This window comes from Phoenix dactylifera, chromosome 3 (assembly GCF_009389715.1).
Source record: "Phoenix dactylifera cultivar Barhee BC4 chromosome 3, palm_55x_up_171113_PBpolish2nd_filt_p, whole genome shotgun sequence".
Lineage (NCBI taxonomy): Eukaryota > Viridiplantae > Streptophyta > Magnoliopsida > Arecales > Arecaceae > Phoenix > Phoenix dactylifera.
The window spans coordinates 10,963,976-10,972,059 of NC_052394.1; the positions used below are offsets into that span (position 1 = coordinate 10,963,976).

General features: G+C 37.4%; 1 long non-coding RNA gene across 4 annotated transcripts; it reads left to right on the forward strand.

Moving 5' to 3' along the window:
• Positions 1 to 1,136: 1,136 nt before the first annotated feature.
• Positions 1,137 to 7,650, forward strand: LOC103696401. Of its 4 annotated transcripts, none has more exons than XR_005511014.1 (4): positions 1,172 to 1,965; positions 2,410 to 2,431; positions 2,498 to 2,619; positions 2,718 to 7,650. It is a non-coding gene; the product is annotated as an uncharacterized LOC103696401 (long non-coding RNA). The 4 variants fall into 4 exon arrangements; XR_003383326.2 differs by lacking the exon at positions 2,410 to 2,431 and having other exon boundaries at positions 1,224 to 1,965; positions 2,718 to 2,883; positions 5,706 to 7,650; XR_005511013.1 differs by having other exon boundaries at positions 1,137 to 1,965; positions 2,410 to 2,619.
• Positions 7,651 to 8,084: the final 434 nt, after the last annotated feature.

Here is an 8,084-nt window from a genome sequence, read left to right on the forward strand (position 1 = left end):
ATCTTTTAGAGTACTTTAGGAAGGAAGTCTCCTTCGTACGAGCAACCTTTTGGAATGAGTCTGCTAATAATTTGTTTATCCTATTAAATATATCAACCTTTGTCATTACAATTTAGGATGTTAAGAGGGCTAGCAGAAGTGAAGTATCCTTCGTACGAGCAAATCCATAACCTGAAACTTTTCTGGATGTGGACGGCTGCTGGTACTTTCTTAGTGAATTCATTTTGGAGGTTTCTTAACCAGGGCCTGGGCGGCATTGTTCGCCTCCTCGCGCCTTCCATCCAGTTAAGTATGAAGTCTTCGGGGCGCGGATTGGATGCTTGTAGAAATAATCCTACATGGTTGAAATAGCGGATGGAAGGAATTGGGGAGGAGATGGGAGGATGGGTGGGCGAAGCGGAGGAAAGAGATGGATGAAGAGGATGAGATGAAAAAAAAAACCAGGAAGATGATAAAATATAATATGACATATATTATATTATATTATGTATATTATATATAATATTTATATTTTATATTATATATTATATTCAGGTCAGCCTGATCTGGGTGATGGGCGAGTTCAAATCTCAAGCCCAACCCAACCCTACAGGCTTAAAAATCAGGCTAAATCTTGTCCAAAATGATCAGAACTCGGACGGGCCACTGCCAGATGTCCTATAGCTCTATTCTGTAATTTCATTATAGAAATATAGAGGTGTAATTTCATTATAGAAATATGGAGGTGCATATGAGTTGGGTCAGACCAAGTTATAAGTGACCTCGACCTAACATGATTCCTTATTCGGATTCTAATGTTGGACCCAAATCCAACCCAATAAAAATTGGATCGGGTCCACGGCTAAAATTTCTAACCCAATGGGTCATTCAGGTTGAGTCGGGTCCATAACCCGATCTCAATCCAAAAAATTCGAGTCTGGGTTGGATCTTTGTACTTGTCATTTTCTATACTTAGTTTTTTTTGCAATGAGTAAAAACTACAGAAAGAAAGTTATGCAAAACAATACAAGTAAAATGCCTAAGCATTAAGGATTAATGCTATTGCAAACTAACCTAATAATGATAGGCCCGGCCTTGTTAGCTACAAGAAAAATTTTCTGTTCATGTATGTAATACTTTTTTTTTAGTAGAAAAGAATTGTATCTATAATAATCCTTTTTTACTTAGCAGTGATATCTCTTGAATTTGTTAGAATACATCTACTACTATTTTTTCTAAACAAACTACTAAAAAAGCATACATGAGCTAAGATGAGGAATAAATATAGTTTTGATAATAATACATGAGAAACTTCAACAGCTGCAAAGGACTCATCATGATTCATGTGCCTATCTTCTAAAAATATGACAAAATTATACTCTATCTTGCCTTTATTAGTTCAAACTTTCTTCTCAAAAAAATAGTTTTTCCATTTAATGTAACCAACCTAAGCCTTAATATAAAATTCATGCCATTAGACAATACACAAAAGATACTTTTTTCCATTCCTCTCCTCCTCAAATACAAAAAAGAATTAGAGAAATAGAGAGTTAGAGACTATTAAGCTCTAACAGTGTACCTGATTTGAATCAGGTTAGGACAAGCTATAGAATAAGAAATGTAAAATTGTTCTAAAAAGTAAATGGGCTGGATCGAATCAGGTCAGAATTTAGTGAAACCAAATCTGGTCTGAAAAATAGAAAGGGTTTAATTTTAAATGGTGATGGCTTTTCCTTCGTAATTTCCTTACACAAATGCGGGTGCATGCCTCTTTCCCCTGCCATAGAAACAAAGGTGCACTATCTGGATCGTCTATTACGATCCTACAGCTGAGATTCCTTTGCACCAACGGTGTGATTCTCTTCTCCACTCATAAGGAAACCTCCCCCTTCCGCCTCTTGCAAACCTCCTCTAAACCCCCACCGCTTTCCTCTTCTGCGCCCCCTCCATTGTAGCTGCGCTGAATCCATTGCCAGGGTGAGAGAGGTAAAACGCTCTCTCCCTTTTTTTCTCCTTCCTGAGAGCTAGAAATCGCTGCTGGCCAAAACCCTAAAGCCTGGTTTAGTTTTTTCTCTCTCCATCTCCTTGATTCGCCTTCATTCATTTCTGCTATCTGAATTTTTTACTTGCGACTTTGTTCTCCCTTAGCAAATTGATGCTCTTTAACGATCCGGGCATGTATTTATGCTGCTATCCTCTCCTTGAGGATGTTTTATGGGACAGTGATTGATATTTGATGGATGGAACACTTTGTTGTATGACTTTTGTTTATTAAATTAAGAGTCAAGACTCTAATTTCTTGGTGCTCATTCATTTATTTTGCACTTGAATATTTGTTTGAATATGGTCCTGCACCTCTTGTCTTTTTGCTGTGGTATGCCTTCTTTTCGTTTGGTTACCTATGAAACTTTCAGTCTTTTTCTTCAACAGGCAGTGACGCTGAAAGCTTTCGGTAAATTTGAGAACCCTTCAGAAGTTTTATCTGCAGCAACATTAATATATTTTTTTTGGTACACAGCAACATTAATATTTGATGGTAAGCCTAGCAAGGGTCTCTGCAAGTTTCTTCGTGCTCATTGTGAAGGTGAAACATTACGTGTTGCCGATGCCAAACTTGGAAATGCAATTGAAGAAAAATTGGTAACCTAATTGCACTATGAGGCCATATTTAAATACAATGACTGCACGACCTCAATATCTCGTATTTCATAGCATAGTTGTTAATTATTAATTTTCAGAAAGTAGACTGCCTTCACAACAATGCTGTCATTGGAGCTAATGAAGGGACTAGGGATCCAGCTTACAGAACTCATATGTGGGTTGTCTGTGCAAGATTTAGCTGCAACGAGCTTGTGTTTGTCATGCAGTGTATCTAGGTACAAGCTGAAGTTTAGCGTGGATAAGGTGAACTTTTTTAGCATCTCCCCTTCCTTCCTTATAGCAACATCACTCCAACCATTAACCTTTTTGGTCGCCTTGGTATTTGCATCTTCTGTCTTCATTTTACAAACTTTTACAACAATTCTTTGAGAACATACATTATCTATTCTTCTACATGAGTAACACTTGAACCATAATCTTTCAGAGAAACAAATCTAGAGCTTTGAAAAATCACTTTATTTTTATGCGATATGTTTGTGTTTTTTATGTTTCATTGAGATGATTAAAGTACTGTTAGCATCATAAAATGGTTATTAGCATCATAGAATGGCTAAAAATTTATTTCATTCTGCTGGTGGACACGATGATTCCTCTTGATAGCGACATGGGTTTGAGAGGAAAACCATTCTTTGGAGAATCCAATTGTCAGTAATGCTTCGAGAAGTGCTATTAGGACTTGACTCCATCCTTTGATGAGTTAAGTTGAGAGGAGGCATAATTCGGAGGTGGGGTCACCAAAGTCCTTATTGGAGAGTGGTCGAGATGAGAGGAAGAGAAGTGGTTGACAAGCAATTTCTCAAGGTAATGTCTTGGTGAGAGGAGTGGCTTGGAGGCAGGAATAAGAGGAGGATGATTTGGGTTTGAAGATAAGCTAGAAAGGGGCTTGGTGAATTGGGGTTTGGAGGTTCTTATATGAGATGGGTTTTATGGGTTGGGCCAGATCAAGTTGGGTCAAGTTTGGTAGAAATAGGAGTGACCCAGATTAGACCTATGTAGCATACCAACTGGGTCAAGTTGGGCTGGTTAGGGATTTAAACTCAGATGTGACACAATTTTCAGGTTGGTATGGTTTTCATCCAGATCTGACTGACTGGTCTTCAGAAACGTGTTGGGCTAAGTCTAATTGTGTCCAACCTAACGCAACCTGTTTGCAGCCTAGTTCAACCTTTCTGTACATACTTATTGTTTCAAGTTTTTGGACATGTTTTATTCCTTACTTTTACGAACTTCTTCCATATCTAATAATTTTTCCTTCTAATTTTGGTACCCTGACCTATGGTGTAGTTTTGAAGATCATTTCTTTTTCAAGTTGTATGCTTATGTCTCAGTAATCATTTTATACTGGATGTTTTTCCCACATTAAGGAATCGGTCTTCGTAATCTCGTACTTATTATTGTTTAACATCTAGAAATGTGCCTAGTAACAGTGCAAATTTTTAGCATTCAAAGTCATGGTCCCACTAAAATCCCTGCTTAACTTTTGTTATTTATCCATCTGTTTTGTAGCCACAGATTTTTTTCCTTTCTTTCTCTCCAGCATTTTTTTTTTTTTTCGAGTCTTCAGTCTTCTTTCATGTAGGCCACTATTTGAAACCAGATGATTTTTATCATAGACCATGTATATGACCTTAGCTTTTTCTTACCACATTATTTTTACTGTACAACACCTGCTTAAGACTCCAAGAACATTCATTCTGCTTTCTGATACGATCTACCATCTGACATGTCAATATTCCTTATAGTTTTTTTAGTTTTGTACTTTGGCAATGTAACTTCTAGAAATTAGTTTTTCCTGACTGTCTTAATAATATAATCTTGTAATTCTTCCCTCATGCTCCAGTTGCTTGTACTTCCATGGTTGGCAGTCTTCTAATATGCTGGCATTGGTTGCTATAAGAATACAGTCAGCAAGCATCCTAATTTTCTTGTGAGCACATTCACATTGTTTGCCTCAGATACGCCAACTCATTGGCATTTAGCCTATATCCTTGATACTTACAGGTCTTATCTTCACATCTTTTTCAATAGTACATCTAACTAATTTCTAATTTTTAGTCACTAAAATAGCTTTTCCGGATATTTTATTTTGCATATTAGCAAGCTTAGTGATTGTTAATTGTCATATTCACTTCTTTCGATTTGCTTCTGTGAGCATTAATTTTTAACTTTCCATGATGCTGTATCTCTTTTCTTTTATTAAAGCACTGACGTCCAATGAGCTCAAATAATTTTCTTCAACAGGACTTACTTTTTTACCCACCCTTATTGTTTGATGTCTGAATGCTCTCTTGCTTGTTACCTAAATCAACATCTTCTCTGTCATGTCTAAAGTTCGCCTCTAGCAACTCTTGCACATTTCTTGTCGCTATTTGGTTATTGTGTAGCATTTGGTTGCAATTGAGTTTGGCGCCTTGTTGTGGGTTGTGCTGCAGCTTGCATTAGCTAACTTGAAATTTATTGGAGCTTAAGAGTGACTCACATTTATAAAGAGGGCAAGCAGCTTGTGAATTGGTTGGCTAACTAGGACAAAAATGAGCAAACTGAGTTGCTTATGGAATGCTGACTTCCTGGGGAGTTGATCAGTCTGCTCACAATGGATTGTAGTCTTTTGTGTTGTACAGAATCTATGATCGTATGTTATTTGTGATGGTACTTATGGGGGGACAAGGTAGGTACATCAGGTTGGGTGTTCCAATTTGCGGTCATGTTCTTCCATTAGGAATTCTGAGAATGGGATTGGCTGCGATACTTTGCTGCATTTGTATCATTCTTTATGGCCTCTGCCCTCAAGTATGTGCACCCACAGATACCCACATGACCACACCTGCACAAGCACAGACATGCACACACCACCTATACTGTGCCCTTTAAAACTGTTGAAACTTATAATTCTAGTGCTTCATTAGCTGTTACCTGTACAAAACTAAATACATATTTGTATTTGTGTGCGTATGTGCATCATTGCATATATACGTATGTATGTCTAGAGAGTGACTTTATATCTCAATCTTCCTTTTTTCTTTGAGAAACCTTAGACATATGACCAATTTCATATGACTGTTTAGAGCTCTGAAGACACAGCATGCTACACCAACATATGGGCTTATCTTCAATGCATTCTTAATTGGTCAGGCAGCCCTTAAACTCAAGGGGAAGTTTTCTCGTTCTCTTGCTGCGAAAACTGCATTGGCTATTTGATATGATGCCCTTGGTGATAGTGAGGACAACACTATGAGACTGGAAAATCAAGCTAAGGCAGTGTAGGCAAGAGACTACTGCTACATTATCCTATGCAACATATTGTCCTAAAATTGGATTCTTGTATTTGTGAATAGATTGAAACCTGTTTAAGAGTTCTCGAGGGTAGAGAATTGGGCCATTTTGCTGGCTCAACAGAAGGCAAGCCCAAGATTGAATTCTATGACAGAGACTGAAAGAAGGGTGCAGGGGCTCTGATTACTCCAGCGAAGGGATGGGTTTCGTAGTCTCACTTGATTTATTCTTATTTACGACAGTTCTATTAAATTCTCAAAGTCAAATTCGTGTGCTCTCATTTGCCATGGTGTTTTTTGGTCCTTAGATTTTCTGCCACGTTGGTGAAAGCTCTTGCACAGAATATAGTATACCTATATGCACATACATACATGCCATATATTTCATATATGTATACAATATGTATATACAAATTCTATGTATGTATGTATGTATATATATATGTGTGTGTGTGTGTGTGTGTGTGGTATGTATGTATGTATGTATGTTTGTATATATCACAGGTATAGAGATATAGAGATAGTTCTCATGTTTAAGTATTTGTATTCTACAACCTCAAGCTTTAAATTACGTGCAAACCCCTCAACTTTTACAATTTTTAACCGATAATATGTGAAATTTATGAGTTAAATATCCCATATTTTCGAGTTCAACAATGATAGAAGTACTTTTTATGTGTGGCATCCTAAACTTGATTTCATTTTACTTGACTTTGTGCATCGAAAAACCAGTATAAAAAAGAAATTGCATTTATAAATAAACCTCTTACGTTTTTCACTTTTATGCTTGCACGTAAGGGATTTATTTGATCTCTGTCTTTTGACCATAAGCATGCGGCATTTGCTGCAACTCTTTTAACTACTCTGAAACCAAAAGCCAGTCGCTTCCTCTAATCATGGCCTGTCCTCACTGGTGCTTTTACTTTCTCAGTAGAACTTCAGCTTGGGTTTTGCCAATTTTCTTCCATCAAAAAAAAAATAAAAAAAAATTGCTTTAGTTGTGTCACTTTGCATTAGTAGACTTTTAACCCCTCAGCTGATCTAGTGCTTGGGCAAAGCACTGCACCAGCTGCTGAGAAGTTGGCCGATGAACAGGAGGGGGCACAGCCTAGAAAGAGGAAAGCATGAGGAAATAGGTAGCTAAAGAAGCTACCTTGAAAGAAGGGGGTGATGATGAAGGGGAGAAAGGGAAGAAGAAGAAAAAGAAGTCCCATATAGAGAGCACCTGATTGCAAAATGATGATCAGAATGCTCCAGCTGTGGCAGAAGAAGAGCAGGAGAAAAAGTTAAAGAAGTAAAAGAAAGATGAAGCTCCAAGCCCTAATGAGTTAGAGAATCAAGATCAGCCTGTCATGCCAAGCAGAAGTGGAGCTCGGCACAAAAGAAAAGAAGAAAAAGAAGAGAGAGCAAACTGAAGCAGAGGATGAGGACAGCAACAACACAAAGGACCAAGAAGAAGCAGAAACAAGAAAGAAGAAAAAAGAAAAAGAAGAAGAAAGACGAAGGCTGAGTAATGGCATGTATGGGAGAGAATAATGAGTTCTGCTTGGTGCAGGTGAATGGAATCTGCAAGTTTGAATTAGTTCATTTAGGTTTCAACACAGAGAGATCTGTAAAAAATTACCTATTGTTGTTATGGTGCTACGGATCCATGACGTGTTTCTGTTTTTCCTTTGAATTATTTATCTGTCCGGCTATGATGATATGCAAGAACAGCTCCCTTCGATGTTGATGCTAAGTTAGATCTGAAGAAAGCATATATTTCCATCCATAAATTTTAGGAGGAAGTTAAGAAAATTTAAGTGTTTTAATTGTCCCAAACTGCTAATCTTTTTGGAACACCATAATTGAAAAGTGAGTTTATAAGAAATCCATCAGGCATCTTGTTAAGAGCTGAAACTTGTTAAGTTTATGGTAATTTATATGGCATGAGAATGCAGGGCTAAAGAATAAATGTTGCCTGAACAGTTGCTTATCTCATCTGCAACGGGGAAAACAAATGGATAAGCAAAGAAAGTAATACCTGGAGGCCTATGAGGCTCCTGTCATCCAAGAGAACCTTGATATGAAATTTTCTACTCTCTCTACCAAAAATTTTCTATGGTGCCTCGGTACTGAATCATCATCACATCTTTAAAGGAGCATAGGGATAATATTCTTATTGAAAAATGA